The sequence below is a fragment of the Megalopta genalis genome, chromosome 1 (assembly GCF_051020955.1).
Source record: "Megalopta genalis isolate 19385.01 chromosome 1, iyMegGena1_principal, whole genome shotgun sequence".
Classification (NCBI taxonomy): domain Eukaryota; kingdom Metazoa; phylum Arthropoda; class Insecta; order Hymenoptera; family Halictidae; genus Megalopta; species Megalopta genalis.
In genome coordinates this window covers 16,543,508-16,565,673 of record NC_135013.1, presented here as the reverse complement: position 1 = coordinate 16,565,673, position 22,166 = coordinate 16,543,508, and the positions used below count along the sequence as shown (strand labels likewise).

The following is a 22,166-nucleotide window of genomic DNA, read 5'->3' as shown; positions in this document are numbered from 1 at the left end:
TTGGTTTACAAGCTGAGGGACAATTGGAGCGAATTTACTGTATTTGAGAATTGTAAATTCACCTGGTACCGAAAACTAGGTTAAATAAATATAGTAAATTCTCTCAAATTGTCTCTCAACCTATAAAAATAAACGAACGATTTGGGAAGAGCAGATACAATTATTCAAGCCTCGTGGCTCGTTTTTATAGTTGTTGGCAATCGGCGACTACAAAAACGAGTCACGAGACTCAAACAATCGTATTTCCTTTTCACAAATTGTCCATTTTGGTTTACAAGCTGAGGGACCATTGGAGCGAATTTACTGTATTTGAGAATTGTAAATTCACCTGATACCGAAAACTTGGTTAAATAAATACAGCAAATTCTCCTAATTGTCTCTCTCAGCCTATAAAACAGAATAAACGATTTGGGGAGAGGAGCTACGATTATTGGAGCCTCGTGGCTCGTTTTTGTAGTCCCCGATTGCTAACAACTATAAAAACGAGCCGCGAGGCTCGAATAATCGTATCTCCTTTTCACAAATTGTCCATTTTGGTTTACAAGCTGAGGGACAATTGGAACGAATTTACTGTATTTGAGAATTGTAAATTCACCTGGTACCGAAAACTAGGTTAAATAAATATAGTAAATTCTCTCAAATTGTCTCTCAACCTATAAAAATAAACGAACGATTTGGGAAGAGCAGATACGATTATTCAAGCCTCGTGGCTCGTTTTTATAGTTGTTGGCAATCGGCGACTACAAAAACGAGCCACGAGACTCAAACAATCGTATTTCCTTTTCACAAATTGTCCATTTTGGTTTACAAGCTGAGGGACAATAGGAGCGAATTTACTGTATTTGAGAATTGTAAATTCACCTGGTACCGAAAACTAGATTAAATAAATATAGTAAATTCCCTCAAATTGTCTCTCAACCTATAAAAATAAACGAACGATTTGGGAAGAGGAGCTACGATTATTGGAGCCTCGTGGCTCGTTTTTGTAATCGCCGATTGTCGACAACTATAAAAACGAGCCGCGAGACTCAAATAATCGTATTTCCTTTTCTCAAATTGTCCATTTTGATTTATAAGCTGAGGGACAATTGGAGAGAATTTACTATATTTGAAAATTGTAAATTCACCTGGTACCGAAAACTATGTTAAATAAATACAGCAAATTCTCCCCAATTGTCTCTCAGCCTATAAAAAAAGAATGAACGATTTGGGAAGAAGAGCGATTGTCAACAACTATAAAAACGAGCCGCGAGGCTCGAATAATCGTATCTCCTTTCCCCAAATTATGGAGAATTTGCTACAACAGGAACTGATAGAATTAATCGGAGTGCGAGAATACCGTCGTTGATGAAAATACCCGTGAATAAAGGGAGAATTTTCTGCAATGTAGGGAAATTTGTTGGACGGTAGCTGTCCGTGGCATCGCGCTCTGCATCATCCAATATTAAGTTTCGCGCGATCAGTGTCAAATAGAACGTACGATATCTCGTGCTACGTAGGCGACTCTCCCCAGGTGGGTGGGCTCGACTGACCGTGAAACGGAAAGTTGTCAAACGAGGTTCCAGCGTGGGGTGGCCAGGGGTGGTTTCATCCAAGAACATTGCACAGAGTGAAGCGCAATACCGGCGAACAATGCTTTGAAATATTTATGACGCGTCGTGACAGAATCGCGGAGCGTTGCTTTACCTGTGCGGCTTTTTTTCGCATGTCGGAGATCGCTTTCAGTTCAATTAGCGTCGGCGTTGTGCTCTAATCGGGAAACAGCGCACTGACCGGCTGACTGCACTCTCAACCATTGCAGAATAAAAAAATCTAATGGTCGAGTAAAAGTTCAAAAAGAAAGCTAAAGTCTTGGCACTCGGCCGCCGCGGCTCAGCTCCGTTTGGACCCAGATCATAGATATTGCCATTTAATTGGCCAGTTTCTAACAATTAATTTAAATTCTCGCATGTTTCGTTAAGATCTACAGCAAAATTAACGTGTCCGGGAGGAGTATTCTGGAACAATATGTTGAAGAAAACAGATAAATAAAATTCAGCCGTATTTTGAAGTAAAATTGAAAGCATATTCGGACGTATTTTTGTTAGAAATGTTTAGCGTTTAAGTGTCGAAAATGCAACCGGGTAAATATGCTCGAGATCATCTAGATTTTAACCCTTTGCACTCACTCGAGTGGTGACTCTCAGGCACCATTAAAATTGTTATATCACGTTCCAAGATTACTTTTGTACTAACAAAGTTTAGATTTTAAAAAATTGCTAAAATTTCATATGCATAAAATGCGCTTTGTCATATGAAATGGAGATACTATAAGTCGGAGAAATTATTTTGGATTTACAGTTAAAATGGCTTCGAGCGAAAAGGGTTCATTGTTCTATATTAGTGCGACATTTAGTTCAATTATTCAGAAGCGCAATGACGAATCGGATATTTTGAAGGGACGACGTATGCAAATTCTAAGAGAAGAGTATAATACGCGGGGGCGTATTTACGCGGTCCGTTTCGACGGTGAAATATTCCGGCAGAAATAACGACTTCCGTAAATCACTTTAATTTTGCGAGCGGGCTACATCGCAAGATGCAGACCAAAAAAAAATGATTAATTATCCACCCCCCGTCCCCCCACTGCAGCGTAGATTTCGAGCGGGACGCGTCGCGTCGTCGCGATGACGAATCTGGTCGAGGTAGCCGCCATCAAATATTTATCGAACTTCGGGGCTTCCTTGTGATAAATAGACCCCCCCCCCCCCTCCCCTATTTAATATAGCAGCGGCCACACTGGAAATTAGTCTAAGCGCGACTAGATTATTAGTCGTTTATTAGTCAACAAATGTTTTATTTCAACTGACGGATATTCTAATAAAGCCGACAGTTATTAGTAATTTAATCTGAGATAAGCGAAGTTAATGAAACAAGTGAAGTCTGAAATTACTGAAATAAGCGAAGTCTGTACGATGATATGATGATTTTACTGTGGATTTTTATTTATTTTATTCGTTCACAAAATTTTTGACCCCGAATAATATAATATTATATTATCAATATATATATCTGAGATCAATATTATATTATCAATATTATTATATCTGAGATCAATATGGGATCAATACTATATTATCATATATATTGATCTCAGATATATGTATATATTATTATATCTGAGATCAATATGAGATCAATATCACGTCAAGATTTAGAACGTCAGAAATTTTGTGAACGAATAATATAATATTATATTATCAATATTATTATATCTGAGATCAATATGAGATCAATATTATATTATCATATATATTGATCTTAGATATATGTATATATTATTATATCTGAGATCAATATGAGATCAATATTATATTATCATATATATTGATTGATTAATATCATATATATTATCATATATATTAACTATAATATTGATAATATAATATTGATCTCAGATTCCAATTTTGATGAACTAATTCCTAGAGAGACGTAAATCTGCGTAAAAATTCCAGCACGCCAAATCAGTCCGATAATTCCGCGTTTAATTAGAAACGTTAGTTTCGCAGGAAAGCGACGCGTCGGACACGAAGAATGGAAATGATTAATTATTACCCCGGCTCGATAGCTCGCGGTAACGATTCCGATCGATCGGAGGAAGGTCGAGGTGTCTCGAGGCTCCGGGCGACGACGGGACGACACGATACTGACACGATTATCAAGCTGATGGATCGCTTCGATATCGGTGATTGTCGGGTGACAGATCCCGAATATAACAAATCCGAGACGAGATAACCGGAGACCGGAACTCTCGCGATCTGTCGATAAAATCTCGATCTCTTAATCAAATTGCCAATAACGACGCTAACTACATTCTCTACCTAACCAGTAACCACCGGTAATCTATTATTTTTCGGATCGTTGCTTAAACGAACAATCATTTGCGAAATGCTGATTTGTCCCACTATTTTCAAGTCGACTCAAATGTAAGAGAAATCCTAAGTAAATTTCTGCGATAATGAATGTCGCAAACTGGGAGACGTGTATGCTCTGATTCTAATAAAAATCGAGCCGTTTATTCTGAAAGTGGCATAAGTCACTTTACCGTTATGAAAAGTGGTGATTTTTTAATGTTTATACGAAATTATTTATACTGAGAAAAATATCAGTATCCCGAGATAACGAATACAAGTAAATCTTCTCGAAAGTTAGCATCCATATTTTTAATCGTGTTAAAACGCAAACCCTTAAATATATCGACTTAAAAACAATGTGACTTATGCCGCTTTCAAAATAAACGGCTCAATTGCAGAAAATTCTCAATCTCGAGATACTCGTAAGGCAACGCATCAAAGTCGCTGGATCCACGGTGCACTAAGAACGACCATTTTATTTAATTTCGTACAAATAACGATAATGCCTTTATTTCGACGATTAGCACTGCCAATTCGAACATGCAGGTTGAGTCATCTAAGATTTTTATCTAATATTGTTTTGAGGTGTTGTTTCTCTTATTTCTTGATAAGAGAAAAAAGTTTGAGATGAGAACAAAATGTTTTCTGTCACAACAATTGCACTTGTTAATCAAACATCTTTTTTTCACACATTTTCTTGTGTCATTAAAATGTTTGTTAAACATAGACAGTTACTGCAGAAATTGTTGTTTATTCACAGAGAATTGAATAACAATGTTAACAGCTCTATTATCTGCGATCTTTTTAAACTGCGGATACATGCGGATACCTTCAAGACGCGAGTATCACTTTTTATATAGGTGTCTCACCAGATATATGCTCGTAATAACTGTATAAATAAATATCATTATATATATAATATCATTCGCAATGTTAATCGGTATTGTGGTAAATAAATAAATAAATTAATTAAATTTTGACATGTAAACATCTCGCAACACAATGCTAACTCATTCTACTCGAAATAAATATATTATATAATATATTATTATATATATTATATTATATTATATTATATTATATTATATTATATTATATTATATTATATTATATTATATTAAATTATATTATATTATATTATATTATATTATATTATATTATATATTATATTATATTATATTATATAATATATTATCAAAAACAACGGGGGTATTGCAGATAACGATCTTAAACAACTCACCCTACACGTCCGGAGAAATAAATTCGTTAAATAATTCCTCACAGACGTAACTTTACAATCTCAATATCCGTACATTAAGAAATCCCAAAAATTCTAGCATCAATCCTTGGTGGATTCGGTGTTAAAACCAGATCGTTCACAGACGATAAATCTCGCGGAGAACGTATTACATACTTCCGAATCGGTGTAAAAATGCGTCAAATTGACAGGAGAAACAGATCGGCACCCTTCGCGCACGATCTAACTGACACTTGCTTGGAAAATCGGCGGAGAAATTTTACCAACTGGATCGCAAGTTTCGGGACCGCAGCAGCCGACAACGACGCGGAAATATCTCAACGCGGAGTCGCGAGACGTGTTCTGCGGGGCGGTTCGCAATTTAACCCGAGCGATTGCTTCGCACTATCCCCAAACGAAACGATTTCCCACGATCGGAAGCCACGTTTTACCCGAGACACTCGACGGTCCGCGATGGCGCTCCGAGGCTGTCCCGCGATCTACGAAACACTCACTGGCTTCAGCAACAAACAGCGACCGCGATCCGAGGAGGGGGTAGGATAGGAAAGGATGGGGCGACAGAGCCGGTCTGGAGAGGGTAACACAGGGGTACCGAACACTCGCGAGCTCTCGACGAGCGCGCTTTATTCTCCGTCGAAGATCCCGCGGACCGTTGCTTACCGGATCGATCAATTACCGTGATGTTTTAATGAACGAGCCGACCAGTCGCGATGGAAACGACCGAATACACCGCGACTTTAATGCCACGCAGGATTTCGGTAAAGACGAGGCACGCCTGCCATCGGGGACACCGTTGAAGAACCGCGAAGAGAAAGGTGACTAGCATTAATATTAGGACACGATATTGTTAGAAGAATTATTGCTCCTTTTTATTGTTTATGATAGTATTGTTGAATCAATTGTTTTCTCATATGATAAAGCACTTCTTAAAGTAAGTAGAAATATAAATTTTGTTTATTATCGCACATGTTCTTTTGTATAATAAGCGATGAACGAGGTTGCGACAAAATTTAACGTCGCAAAAATATTCGGACAGTGAATGAATCACATTAATTTTATATAAAATGAAAATCCAAAAAAAAATCCAAAAAATCCATCCTAGCGGCGTTGCAATGTTTACGTCGCGACGGTCACGTACGCACGCAGACATACGTCGCATGGGTTTCGCGCACGGGAGTCTGCAAGCACCGATCGGCTGTTGCGTGTTTTCGGAGGTCGCTTCGAAATCGTACCGCACTCGCGGACTCTCCGGTCGTTAACTTTTAGCTTATATATATATAATATATTTTATTATATAATTATTATACTATATTATACTATATATTACGATATATATATATAGGCGACCAATGAGAGGCGAGCTCAGCTGGCGCGAGGCGACCGAGCCAATGAGAGGAACTGGGCTTCGTGCGCCGTTGGCTCGGCCGCCTCGACCGCTGACGCCGTTGGCTCGGCCGCCTCGCGCCAACTGAGCTCGCCTCTCATTGGTCACTGTTTTTCGTTAATAACTCGTTAACGGTGCCTCGGAGAAAATTTTTATAAAGGAAGAAGTTGCTTCAAATGATCCGAGAAACCCGCCATTTTCGGATTGCGAGACATTTTTGGGACACTCTGTATATATATTTTTTTTTCACACAGGTATAAAATAGTGTATCCAACTCGAAATCAGGAAATATTAATTATTGCATATAAATTAACAACGAATTAACAAATTTAGAAAACTTGAATTTTCCACGTTGTGCGCAGTAAATGTTGAAAATCGTGATGCATAACATTCTGGATACGAAGGGGAAACAATGGAATAAGAGATTTTCAGAACATTACGGGTAAAAATGAAATTAGATTGAAAAATCTAATTTATATCGATTTAAATCGATACGTGACTTCAGCGTTTTTCCTTGTAGCCATAGATATAACTTGCAGCAATAGTAAAAAGACGAGCCCTGCAAAAATATTTTCACATTTCAAATATTTTCTAATTCTGCTGTGTTCGTCTCCACCGCTTCATATTTCCCGAAACATGTGAAATTTATTTTTTAATAAATAGCGACGGGAAAGAACGTCACGGAAAACTCGCAAATATTGGCCCGTATGAGCTCGGAACTGAGCGTATCGCGGCTCCTTCTGGTTTTTCCATCCCCTAGCTATCTCTTCTGCTCATCCAAGCCCTCCCCGCGTCGCAAAGCCACATGCTGCCTCTGCCCCCCTCTAGCCTAGCCTAGCAAGCTCCACCGGCTCGATATTCTTTCCGCGCTTCTGCACTGAACACGATCAACCGCACCGGTGCGCGCCACCCGCTAAACACGAGGGAGAGACCGTCTTTCTTCTCTTTTCTCCTCTTTTCTCATTCCCCCTGCTCTCTTTCAGCCCCCTCTCTTGGACAGCAAAGTTAACCAGCCTAACCGAGAACACCCTCTCCGTGCTCGAGACAAAGTCCTTCTGTCACCAATAATCATATAATTTTCATTTACCTCGTCCCCGTTGGACCCGAATAATCATAATCTCGTAATTTGTGAATTCTGTTTGATACACCGTAATAGCACTGATCAATAAATGACGGGAGCTTGTCGAACAGAATCGTGTTTGACCCTCCGCTGCAATTTCTGGGTATACGCCAGAGGCATTTCCGACACACATTGACATTTCATTAATACGTGATGATCGTAATTCAAAACTGTTCGCTTTGGTTGATGCGTTCTCATTAGAATTTGCTTCCATCGAAGCGCAAGTTCTATCCTTCTGTAAAATACAGCGTGCCTCGTAATTATGTTAACACCCGGAAAGGGATGATTGTTGAGCTCGTTTGAAGTAATTTTTTTCTTAGCGAAAATGCAATCCGCGGCTTTGTTTACCAGTTATTAACGGAAAACGGTGACCAATGAGAGACGAGCTCGGCCTCATGATCTCGCCTCTCATTGGTCGCTGTTTTTCCTTAACACGTTGAACGCCACGTCACTCATATCTAGGTGACGGCTATGTTTTCGCAGTCTTATACTAACAAATTATACTTATATTTAAATTTGTTTTTAAAATATTAGAACATTTTATTACTTAAGATGCATTTCGTTAAAACATTGTAAACATAATTGGGGTGACTCTGGACACTCAGGATAATACGTTATAGTCTTTTGTACATCTTTTTTGCTTCGTGGCGCCGGGAGAAATTCTACCGATTCACGCTGGGCGTTCAACGTGTTAATAACTCGTAAACAAAGCTGCGGATTTTATTTTCGCTAAGGAAAAAGTTACTTCATTTTTGGAGCGGAGCGCCTGAGATAAAGAAAGTCTTATTTTGAGCGGAAAAGATTACACGTCCTCTTGTGAATGCATTTGATTTGATTTATTTCATAAATATACATTTTCCTATTGCAACCAACGCTGAGGGTTAATATAATTATGGGACTCGCTGTATGAAAAGAAATACTATCTCGATAAAGTCATATGTTCAAGAATATCATGCCGTGTGTTATAACTTGAACTTTTTTCTTATTCAGCAGTTTCAATCTCTATAAAGAGGTTACTCTTCAAATCCAAACACATAAATATGCAAAAAGCATAGTCGCTGCAACCCATGCTTAACCCGAGAAAGATAACCTACGTCGCAGAGGCGCCTGCGAAATAAACAACTGACTGCACCGTTTTTCATAGAGGTCTAGTGATTTAAGTTTAAAATTACTTAAAATATAAAAAAATATAATATAGATACATTTTATTTTTACAATAATGCCAAACCTTTAAAATGACTAGATTAACTTAAATAAATATCCATTGTTAGTATAAAATTGACGCCTTAGAAAAGCATGCGCCTCTGAAGCGTATGGTTATCTTTTACGTACGTTGTCATATGGTTATCTTTCTAGGGTTAATACGTGCTGTTACGTTAATACACGATTATACTTATTGCGGAGATTGCATGAGATTGCATGACAGTGGAACGGTTACGCAATCGCAATTGTTCAATAAATTTCAATTTGTACGTGTCATAAATGGGACACTCAATATTTGATCTTTTCCAACCGCTCGCAAATTTAGGATCATTTAAACTTTGATTTTCGCAAGCGGGAAAGCAACACTGCAATGCCCGAATACGAATCTGTTGATTAACGACAGGTTCATTAACCCCTTGTCATACAAATAAAACGAAATCTGATGCGTCCGAAAAATATTATTTAACCCTTTCGCTACGGGCGGATTTTCCGCCGCGGTACTTCTGCTGGACGGCGCGCTGCGACATCGCTGCACGCTACAAGACGCCGATCGTTGCGGGGGTACCGCAGCGGAGAACCCGCCCGTAGCAAAAGGGTTAATCCAAATGAAGTTGAACAAAATTGAAAAAAATAAGGCATATCTATTTATCAATTGTTGAGAGAAAAATAAGGTGAATTAGCTTTCTGCAGTAAGCACTGACTTTATTCGCTACAAACGATAGTGGCCTGTAGTACCTGGGTGGCATCTTATGGAAGGCCACTATAGTGGCCCTTAGTACCTCGATGGCATCTTATGGAAGGCCACTATAGTAGCTCTTAGTATCTTGATGGCATCTTATGGAAGGCCACTATAGTGGCCCGTGGTATCTCATTGGTATCTTATAGAGGGCCACTATAGTGGCCCGTAGTACCGCAGTGGCATCTTATGGAGGGCCACTATAGTGGCCCTTAGTACCTCGATGGCATCTTATGGAAGGCCACTATAGTGGCTCTTAGTATCTTGATGGCATCTTATGGAAGGCCACTATAGTGGCCCGTGGTATCTCAGTGGTATCTTATAGAGGGTCACTATAGTGGCCCGTAGTACCGCAGTGGCATCTTATGGAGGGCCACTATAGTGGCCCTTAGTACCTCGATGGCATCTTATGGAAGGCCACTATAGTGGCTCTTAGTACCTCGATGGCATCTTATGGAAAGCCACTATAGTGGCTCGTAGTACCTCGATGGCATCTTATGGAGGGCCACTATAGTGGCTCGTAGTATCGAAAGGGTTAATTTGCCTCGACCGAACACTTACGTGCAAGCTGAGAAAGAGAATGTTTTGTTTTGAAATTTGGATTACCGATTCGCGGATGCAACTTTGTTATTGGTACTGTCGAGGAGGTGGGAGGGTGGGGCATCGCGAATATTGTAAACAAAGCAGAATCGACGCACGAGTGAAGCAACTGTATAATAATATCCTGCATGGCCTCCGCCGAAAACAACTCTTGACGAATTAGACTCGTCAAAATCTACAGAGACGCATGAAACGAATGACGATCCCAACTCGTCATTGTATGTCAAGGGGTTAATTTGATATAAATACGCGATAGTCGGGGGAAAAATTTCTTCGACTGCTTGGAAAATTCATTGCGACAGAATTTTCGGACGGAGTCCAGTTGCGTCGGTTCGGTTCGTATTCATTACATTCATTTGGCATCGAAAATGCGTCACATGTTCAAAGACACGGTCGAAATCGGACGTTCCGCGTGTAAGGACGTAGCGTTAATGGGAGGGACGCGAACACGCGAAACGTTAATTAATTCGCGGAGAGGAATCGATCGTCGCGGTCGCTTATTTATCGCTGGGCGGATCACGGTAATGGCGGCCCGGTGGCCGGGAGCTTTTTAAATGCCGGTTATCGCATCACGTCGTCGGCCGTGAATAGCTTAGAAAAAAAAAGAAAAAAGAAAAAATAGAGAAGACACGAATGGCTGGCTGATTCTTGCCAAGATTGCGGTCGGTTCGCAGCGGCTCGAAGCCGAATCGTTGACCGACCGGACGAATGAACTTCTTTCCGGCGCCGCAATGGTCAGAATGGCCAATCCACGTTGATCGCTATCCCTCGGTTCACAAATAACTCGTTAAATCGACCATTGTGTGTTCAGGATATGCATTTCATATCTAATACAGCTTTAATCGTTGTTGCAGTCACTGTGAATATTTAAGATTCTACCGAGTGTAATGAGATTTTTGAAAATTACAATAGACGATTCTCGATCTCTGTGCAATTTTGCTTGTACAAACACATTTTTAATTATAATTTTTTTTAAATTTTAATTTAATTTAATTAATTAATTTTTCTTCAGCTTGTAAACAAAAACGAAGAATTTGGAAAGAGGAGATACGATTATTCGAGCCCAGTAATGAGATTTTTGAAAATTACAATAGGCGATTCTCGATCTCCGTGCAATGTTGCTTGCACAAACACATTTTTAGATATACAGTAAATTCTCCCCAATTTTTCTTCAGCTTGTAAACAAAAACGAAGAATTTGAAAAGAGGAGATACGATTATTCGAGCCCAGTAATGAGATTTTTGAAAATTACAATAGGCGATTCTCGATCTCTGTGCAATGTTGCTTGCACAAACACATTTTTAGATATACAGTAAATTCTCCCCAATTTTTCTTCAGCTTGTAAACAAAAACGAAGAATTTGAAAAGAGGAGATACGATTATTCGAGCCTAGTAATGAGATTTTTGAAAATTACAATAGGCGATTCTCGATCTCTGTGCAATATTGCTTGCACAAACACATTTTTAGATATACAGTAAATTCTCCCCAATTTTTCTTCAGCTTGTAAACAAAAACGAAGAATTTGAAAAGAGGAGATACGATTATATTCGAGTCTAGTAATAAAATTTTTGAAAATACAATAGACCATTCTCGATCTCTGTGCAATGCTGCTTGCACAAACACATTTTTAGATATACAGTAAATTCTCCCCAATTTTTCTTCAGCTTGTAAACAAAAACGAAGAATTTGGAAAGAGGAGATACGATTATTCGAGCCTAGTTGCCGATGTCAACAATTATAAAAACGAAGTGCAAGGCTCGAATAATCGTGTCTCCTCTTCCCAAATTTTCCACGTTTGTTTACAAGCTGAAGGAAAATTAGGCAGAATTTACCGTACCCAGGACTCTCATAAAGCTATTAGGATAGTTCTTTGGAAGATGACTTTCCCGGTTCGCAATTTTTGAAAGCAACTATGGCCGACGAAGTTAATTGCGGAACGATTTCATTGATTCCAGATAGTACGGACGTGTACCAGGGATTAGCAAGTTCCGTTTTATAATCCCGGCTGATCATATCTTTTGACCGATCGCTCCAAGTACTGTGCACCGGTGATAACGAACGGGCGAGTCGTGCGCGGCTAAACCTCGACGCGACTCGAAAATTGCACGTGTAATCGGCGCGATTCACGTAATTTCGTCGGGCGAGGTTCTGCGGTCCGGGCGAAAATCGTCCGTAGCTTTATCCGTGACGCGACTCGCGATAAATGATGTCGTTACCGCGTCCTTTATGAAATTTCATCGACGCGCTCGGTCTCCGTTTAAAGTGGAAACGTAAATTTCAATTAATAACACGCCGTAAATTTTCGATAATATTTCTGCGGGGCGGCGCGCCCCGCGCGCTGTGACGGTAACACGCATTAACGGCGTTATTTCGGAACGTTCTCCGCCTCAAAATGAACCCCGCTAATTATAATCGCCATATTTTTCCTCGACGAGAGTATCGGAGAACATGCGCGAAATGTAACGCTCGCAGTTTCCCACTAATTAACCCTTTCCATGTGAAAATAATGTCGGCGAAACGTTCATCGAACACGACCATTTCAACCGATTTCGAATCTTGTATTTACGGTGATTTACATGCGTTTGTGTATACAGAACGAGATCGTTCGCCGACAGCTACGCCAATTATTCCTTTGACGAGATAATAATAATAATAATACAGAATCGCACGCCAATTTCTGTCCACTTTTCTATTCGAAGCGTAATAACCCTATGAACAAATATTAAAAAATATGAGCCGTTTATTTTGAAAGAATATTTTCGAGAATAAATAGCGAAGACTTAAGAAAGGCCTAATTCGGACATAACTCGTGCTGAACTCGTACTTAGAAAGTGTGCAAATTGTTTTCGGGATCAATTCATAAAATGTTTTGAACACTCTGAGTACAAATTTTGTACAGGAAGATATTTTACAATGTAATTTAAAACTGTACAGCATCTTCAAATTTCATTAAAATCAGAGAAGAAAGGGTCTTTTCGTAGATAATTGTCAAATTCGTTTTCCACGATGTACACGTTTTCCTGTATCCTAAAAATTTGCGCAACAACAAATGAGCCGTTTATTTTGAAGGTGTCACTTTACCGTAATGAAAAGTGGTGATTTTTTAATGTTTATACGAAATTATTTATACCGAGAAAAATATCAGTATCCCGAGATAACAAATACAAGTAAATCTTCTCGAAAGTTAGCATCCATATTTTTAAACGTGTTAAAACGCAAACCCTTAAATATATCGACTTAAAAACAAAGTGACTTGTGCCACTTTCAAAATAAACGGCTCATATATATAAAATAGTATATAAAAAATATAATTTCGAGGGAAACGACTGTCGCGACGAGACGATATTTTTGAGAAAATGATATTTATTGGCGTGAAAGTAGAGACTGGACCCTTTAAAATGAGCGGAGGCTGGGCACTGTTGGTTCGTTTTACTGAAAATTACAGCGGTTCGGAAATCGGAAAATATTTCTTACACTTCGCGAGAACATTCTGGAAGTAATGTTCTTAATTAATGTATTATAGACACCCTGTATATTTATTGGCGTGAAAGTAGAGACTGGACCCTTTAAAATAAACGGAGGTTCGGCACTGTTGGTTCGTTTTACTGAAAATTACAGCGGTTCGGAAATCGGAAAATATTTCTTACACGTCGCGAGAACATTTTGGAAGTAATGTTCTTAATTAATGTATTATAGACACCCTGTATATTTATTGGCGTGAAAGTAGAGACTGGACCCTTTAAAATAAACGGAGGTTCGGCACTGTTGGTTCGTTTTACTGAAAATTACAGCGGTTCGGAAATCGGAAAATATTTCTTACACGTCGCGAGAACATTCTGGAAGTAATGTTTTTAATTAATGTATTATAGACACCCTGTATATTTATTGGCGTGAAAGTAGAGACTGGACCCTTTAAAATGAGCGGAGACTGGGCACTGTTGGTTCGTTTTCCTGAAAATTATAGCGGTTCGGAAATCGGAAAATATTTCTTACGCTTCGCGAGAACATTCTGGAAGTAATGTTCTTAATTAATATATTATAGACACCCTGTATGACCGACGCGGTGGTTAACGCGCTAAGAACCGGCGCGATTGATAACGCTGCGAACCAGCGTATCGAGCGGCCGATATTGAGCAATAAATTGTCGAGGGCCGCGGTGTAAGGTCAGCAAGCGAAGAGGCTGCGCCGTCGGTCAAGAAGACCCGATTAAAACCTTCTACTGGGAAATTAGAGGGAGGGGTCCTGCACCCAAGGACGATTCATTGAGGGAACGTTAACGACGCTTTTTATGGACGCCCATTTTCTTTCGGTCCTGCGCCATTTCTTGATAGATTGCCGTCGGAGAGCTTGTTCTTGACGATCGGTGCGTTCGTTTTATGAAGTAATAAGCGTGCTCGTAAGCGTGACTGAATTCTTTTTTCGAAGAGGGTCGCTGATCCGTAAATAGTTCGAGCATGTTGACAGCCATTCGTTGACACATCGAGTGCTGCGCGAGTCTCGTATGGGTGACGCTAATTTTTGACTAGGTTTCGAAATTCATTTTTATTGTAATATATTGAACAAACCGATTGTTGCTAGGATTTGTGGTACGTAACAGAGTTAAACTAATATTTTCAGTGGTAAATTTTAATTTCCCAGTTTCGGTTTCTTTAATTAAGTGACTTTCATATTGCGGGAATTTTTGGGGTTGATAACGTTAAAGATGGCCTCCCTGAACAGAGCTTTTCTAGCTATTTCTATTTTCAGAGAAAAATTAAGAATTCCTTAATAAAGCAGTCATTGACCTCTTGACGTACCATTTTCTTCGCAGTTACTGCGATTGGAAAATTTTCGATTGCAATAATTTCTTAGAAGGGAAAAAAGATTGATACTTATTTTTTTTGTATACCTTTTACTTGAATGCTTAAATATTGATGAAAAGAGATTAGAATCCTATTCTAATTTTAAAGGGCAGAATAACATCTATACTCAATAAGTTATTACTAGGCTATAATAATAATAATAGCTATAATTACTAGGCTATAATAATAATAGCTATAAGCTATTACTCATTCGTATCCTTGATCAACTTTCTAGCATTATACTTATTTTTAAACATACCCCTTCAAAATAAATAAATAAAAAAATTGTCTGTATCCGTTGCTAAAAGCAGAGATAACTTAGAAGTTTCGTTCTTTTTTCAACACATCTCAATTACAAAGATTAGAACTTTTCCAGTTGTAATAATCGTTTAGAAGGAAAAAAGTAATTCTTTACTTACTACATGCCTGCATTTGTTTGAATGATTAAATACCGATGACAACAGAACAGAAGTTATTTCAAACTTAAACGAACGGAATAACATTTATATCTTATACAGATTAGTACAAAAATTACCATTACGAGTCTGACTCGTCAAAGTATGGCGATTTTAATCTTCCTACTCTTTCAAATTACAGGTAGCCATTTTTCTGATAAATCCATAAAATCCGCATTCTGTTAATAATTGAATCTGCCTGTTAAAAAAGTAAGAATTTATAATTCCTCGTTTATAATACCGAATCAAATGGACGTTACAATTCGTGGGTTAATTTGTGACTGGCCTTCCAAGGCGCAGCTTCAAGAGTGCATCAATGCAATTGATTTAATGTTCATTCCTGCAGAAAGGAATTTCCTGCGGAAAGAAGAGGAAATTTATTTCGATTAATTGCGTGGATAATTGTTAGATCTTGCCGGAGCGATAAATTTATATTCTCGGGTTCCGCTATCTTCCGAAATCGCTGGCGATAAAAAGGATCCGCGGGGTGCCAGCGGCCAGAAAATCTCGGATGAAACATGGCTGAGGATGCGCGCGTAAATCAAACTTTCCGTGTCTATGGGCATCCATTTTCCGCGTCAAACGCCTATCGACCCGTCCGAAAGAATTTCCAAATCTGCCAGAGAACTCGGCTCTTGAGCGAAGAAAAATGACGGAGACTTTGCTCCGTCGATATTTCATTGTTAAAACTGGATTTGCGATACAGCATCGTGTTTTATCGCAGTGAACTGTAACGGGCTTCTGTCACTTCTTTCCCTTGTAATAATTAAATTGTTCACGTTTCTGCAAACCTCGAATTGTGCAGAAACTTGCACCTTAATTCTGATTCAGGTTTGGAAATTCGTTTGTACTGTGATACGTAGATTTCAGATTTTTATGCAAAATACAAATCGCATCGATTAAAAAGGATAGGAAGAAGCTGCACACTTGAATCTATTTTTAATGACTATAAGAAGTCAGTCTGTTTTTCGATTGTTTAAATTTATTCATTATTCGATATTGTACCTACTCACTTTTGTCACAAATGTATAAAGATCCGCAGTATAATGATATAATTAAAAAGATCAAATTTTACTAAGATTTTTAGCTGTTCAAGGATTGACAGAATATACTTCTTAGAATAAATTTTAACTTCTTAGTTTCGAGTTACAATATTGTGGACCGAATATCAACTTCCAAAGTGTCCACAATACCAAAGTTATTTAATCAATGATACCGAAACTAGAAAGTTAAAATTTACCACAGGAAATAGTAGTTTCTATGCATCCTAGTAATATTCAGTTTATTCAATATATTACAACTAAAATGAATTTGAAAACTTGGTTAAAAATTAGTGTGATACATGTGTGGTCGACGTGCACTCAACATGTTAATTAACAAGTTTTGCATATGCAAGATATTTTCAGATTTAATAAATACATATTGAGTTTGCGTATTCTGCAGTATTCTGCAATATTTTAAATTACACATGCTCCTTGCATTGTTTTCTGGTTTTCTAACTCGGAGCTATTGAAATATTACGAATTCTACGTTCTAGAAAGGCAGCTGACGTGTGAATCGCGCGAGTCGGAAATTTATTTCGACTCGCCACGGAATGAACTGCCGAAAAAAGCTGTCCGCGGGTCGCTCCATAATTCCGCTGGGAATAACACGACACGCTAATTTCGCAACGCGTTGTCTCTCTGTCGGCGAATGAAAATATTAACAGCCGCGTCTCATTATTCCCTGCGCTTTGTGTATACCGGAAACTCTGTTTCCGCACGGTTTATCTCAATATTAGAATTTCAAAGTGCTCGTATACAGTTTTATTAGCACTTTTCGGCACTTTTATGAAAAAGAGAATGGCTACGAAGAGTAGAAAATAAATTAGCTAATATCGTCGTCAATTACTTTACTATATAATAATTTATATATATATATAATTTATATATTTATATATATTTATATATATATAATTTATATATTTATATATATTTATATATATATATAATTTATATATTTATATATATATATATATATATATATATATATATATATATATATATAATTTATATATTTACATATATTTATATATATATATATAATTTATATATTTATATATATTTATAATAATAAATACTATATAATAATTTTCATCATTAATCACGAAAACCAGAAGTCTATTGTTAGGAGAATATCAAGTGCCATTTGTTCTCATTGCTTCATATAAACGCACTACATTTGCGGTTTAACCTGTTGACCTGAAATATTTCGTCTGTACCAGGAAGACATTTTCAATGGGCACGACCAATTTTTTCGTCATGGACGAAAAATTACGTTTTACGTCGTTCTTATCCACTGAAACCTAGCGTGACCATACGGTAACGCTTTAAATTTGCACAGTTTAGTTTGAAACGTCACGATGGAGTTTCTCGTTGAATAAACTAGACTCCGTCTTAGTAGACTAAGGGTGTCATCTCTTAGACAGTCGTCATCTATTAGCACAGGACGTGTCCTTTGACGCTGAAACCATCTACAGAGCATCCCATAATTATGTTAACTTCTGCAAAGGAGTGATTCCTGAGGTCATTTGAAGTAACTTTTCCCTTAGCGAAAATGCAATCCGCGGCTTCGTTTACGAGTTATTAACGAAAAACAGCGACCAATGAGAGGCGAGATCGACTGACACGAAACGGCCGAGCCAAGGAGGGGGTCGAAGCCCGGTTCCGCTGATTGGATTCCGCTCGTTGGCTCGGCCGCCGAGCCAGCCTCTCATTGGTCACTGTTTTTCGTTAATAACTCTTAAACGAAGCCACAGATTCCATTTTCGCTAAGGAAAAAGTTACTTTAAATCACTTCAGGAATCATCCATTTCCAGTTCTTAACATAATTATGGGACACCCTGGAGATTGGTTCAATGACATTCAACCGATTGTATACCATCTAACTCTTCAAGAGCAAACGTAACCAGGAGGTACAAATTATATTACTCAAAAATTTGTGGAAACAATAGAGATTTTGGTGTCCCGACTGTCATATTGCGAAATAATAATTTTAATTCATTCAATTAATCCTTCGTACATTGAAAATGTTTGATTTATACATTTTCTAAATATGACATAAAATATTTTATCGAAATAAATAATCGACGAGTAAAAAGCGATTTTTTTCAAATAACTTCAAGCACGATAATATAACATTTCACTGCAAACGATAAAGTCTCCATTGTGAAACGAGTCGAACAATAGTTGATTCCCGGATAACAATTTTGGTAACTATAAAAAACGAGCCGCATGACTCGAATAATTTTATCTCCTCTTCCCAAATTGTCCATTTTTATATATACTAATATATATACAATAATATATATATAATATATATCACGCTCAGATTGTACACAAAAATGGACAATTTTGAGTACTATTATAGTATATATATATAGTATAATAGTACTAAAAATCGTCCATTTTTGTGTACAATCTAAGCACGAATTTGGGAAAATTTACTGCACCTGTGAATACGTGGCCCGCCCTAACATTTGCCAAACAATAAATAACAGAGGCTCCCGTACGAGAAGCCGGTGCATTAACGCGTGTATTCCGCATTATTATTATTAAGGGTGCATTGTGCGTGGGTGGTTTAGGGCCCGTCCGGTGGCTGTGTTATCGCGATCAATTAATCGGTGGCTCCCATCCGCAACGGAGCATTATCCAGCAAATTCATCACGTCTGCCTTATTGTCGGCGTCGGCGTCGGCGTCGGCGTTCGCGTCGGTTACCATTATTACCGTTATCCACTTCCAATAAGCATTGTCCCGAGGAGGCGCAGCTAGAGCGAGCGCGAGCCGAAGCGAACCGGCGCGGCGCGGAGCGGCGCAGAGCCGAGCTTCCTTCCAAGTCGGGAACTTCTTTCAGTAATCGTCGATAATGCAGTTACCGTGCACCCTCTGCGACCCTCTGCGATCGCCTATCGATCGGCCGACCACCCTGACCTATATTCGACTGCGACTCGACCGAAGAGGACACGTTTTGTCCACCCGCGCGTAATTTTCCTCGTCCTGCGAGCAGATTCGGGCCTGGCCTAACAATGCCAACCTTCCACGAGGGTTTTTGCCAATCTGGCCGTTTTGGACAACAGATTAGACAAATTATTAGTTCGATAACTCGTCATTTTATTTTCTGATATATTAGAAGATCGCTGGAAGATCGCCGAATCTTTGGCGGAAAGCGTGTTCGAGAATCGCAAAGAACGTTTCGTAACTTCAAACGTCGTTGCGCAATTAACAAATTGTTTCCTGTCTCAAACCGTTGTAAATTTGTAAATTTGTAAATTAAAGATTTCTGCCCGCGACGAACCCTCAAAGTTTGATGCACAATTTTCTGTTACTATTTCACCGCATTTTGAACGAAAAGCGTCGTCATTATTCAAATAACACGGTGCATCTGTTGTTCGACAATTTTAAAAGTTCTGGTATCTCTGCGGAGTTTTAAAATGTATTTTTTGAAATTCCTAGCCTAGCCTAACAATGCCAACCTTCCACGAGGGTTTCTGCCAATCTGGCCGTTTTGGATAACAGATTAGACAAATTATTAGTTAGATAACTCGTCATTTTATTTTCTGACATATTAGAAGATCGCTGGAAGATCGCCGAATCTTTGGCGGAAAGCGTGTTCGAGAATCGCAAAGAACGTTTCGTAACTTCGAACCTCGTTGCGCAATTAACAAATTGTTTCCCGTCTCAAACCGCTGTAAATTTGTAATTTAAAGATTTCTGTCCGCGACGAACCCTCAAAGTTTGATGCACAATTTTCTGTTACTATTTCACCGCATTTTGAACGAAAAGCGTCGTCATTATTCAAATAACACGGTGCATCTGTTGTTCGACAATTTTAAAAGTTCTGGTATCTCTGCGGAGTTTCAAAATGTATTTTTTACGACTAAAATTGTCGTGGACCGGAAGATTAACGTCTCTACGACAAGATCACAAAATGTTGCTCTTGCGCAAAAATTTTCTAAATTTATACATCTCTGCAAAGCGTGAAAAAATTCATTCGAGGCTAACATCATCATAAACTGGATGATCGAAGTCTCCCCTTCGCAATAAGCCCATAAAATTCGGCTCCGGATTTTTTATTACCCTTTTGTTACACATATATACGTACAAACATCAGAGAGATCGATTTTTATCTCAACGCCGAGACTCGACAAAAGAATGTATAGAGCAATGCAGTCGGTTACTGCGGAATTACTGTATACTTAACTTCATATTCCTCGAATGAGACAAATTAAATTTTGTATTAGCAAATAAACGAATGGAAAAAATGAAAACAATTGTTCAGTAAAAAATTAAATGTTTTCATTAAAAAAGTAAACAAAATAGAGGAATACAAAAATTTAATATGTCTTGTTCGAAAGCGAACCAATGGCACAGCAACTGGTCACATCCGACAGTAACCGGTTCCACTACCCTAATAGTTAACAGATCATTTTCGATGCATAATACCCGTTTTAAAGAATGCTTCACGAAGTTCTGCTCTTTAAATGTTTGATTCAGAGCACCGTAATGACTATTGCTCCGTTGCGCCGTCCGCCTCGGAAGATTAAATAACCGGCCTAAGTGCAATAAAGTGCAGGATCCCGGGCATTTGTCCGTCGCATAAAGAAGCCAAGGATCGGAGTAACCGGGCGCAGCTTAAATCGCATTAGGTGCATTAACCGCAGTTGCAAGATCAATTTCTAGCCGGTGATCTTCCGCCGGGCAAGTTCGCTGCCGTACGAAAATTGCATTACAGAGAGATGCAGCGGGTTGACCAACTTCGCGGCCAACTAATCGCTTAAATTGATGCTGAACACGCATTTCCCGAGCATGTACACGACAATAAATTCGCCGTTGCGGACCTCGTGGTCGCATCATCGAGATTCCACGGCGAAAAATGTATCCCCTTGGCCATCTGGCCGTTCCAGACTTTGGAAACAGGATATCGACACTCGTGAATACAGGGTGTCCCAAAATTATTATGCGAGCGGAAAATGAGGGGTTCCTGAGGCCATTTGAAGCAACTTCTTCCTTAGCGAAAATGCAATCCGCGACTTCGTTTATAAGTTATTGACGAAAAACAGCGACCAATGAGAAGCGAGCTTGCTTAGCGCTAGGCTGCCGAGCCAATCAGCGGAACTGGGCTTCGATGGCTCGATCGCTTCGCGCCAGCTGATCTTGCCTCTCATTGGTCACTGTTTTTCGTTAATAACTCGTAAACGAAACCGCGGATTGCATTTTCGCTAAGGGAAAAGTTAGTTCAAATAATCACGGGAACACCCTATTTCTCGCTTATACTATAATTTTGGGACGCTCTGTAGATCGTACCATTTTGTAACATTCTTATCTTTCAAAAATTGGACTTCGAAGCTGAAAGTTACATTTATGTCGTGTAGAAAAATCGCGATCTTCCGTTTTTGATGTCACATGCAAAGACATTCTCAAATATGACCTATTTTTAGATATGTCGAGACGATGTACAGTCGCGTCGGAAAGTATATTTACACTTTTTAAAACGGGATAATATTTTTAAAACTAAACCAAATGATTTGAATTTTCTTTTAGGTGATAGTCTACTAAGACACCTTTACTTTTTTAATTTTTATATTCCTTGGAATAGACAAGAAGGATAAAAACTCACAAACTCCTTTATCTGAGCCT

General features: G+C 38.7%; 1 protein-coding gene across 12 annotated transcripts in view; it reads right to left on the bottom strand.

Moving 5' to 3' along the window:
• Positions 1 to 22,166, bottom strand: part of shaker (potassium voltage-gated channel protein Shaker) — a 489,510-nt gene that overhangs the window by 221,226 nt on the left and 246,118 nt on the right. The window contains exon 1 of one of the 12 annotated variants that reach the window (XM_033473884.2): positions 5,583 to 5,623. The exons of the other annotated variants lie outside the window; for them this stretch is intronic. The gene's annotated coding sequence lies outside the window, so the exon portion shown is untranslated. Of the gene's footprint in view, positions 1 to 5,582; positions 5,624 to 22,166 lie in introns of those variants that run through there. 12 annotated transcript variants of the gene reach the window in all.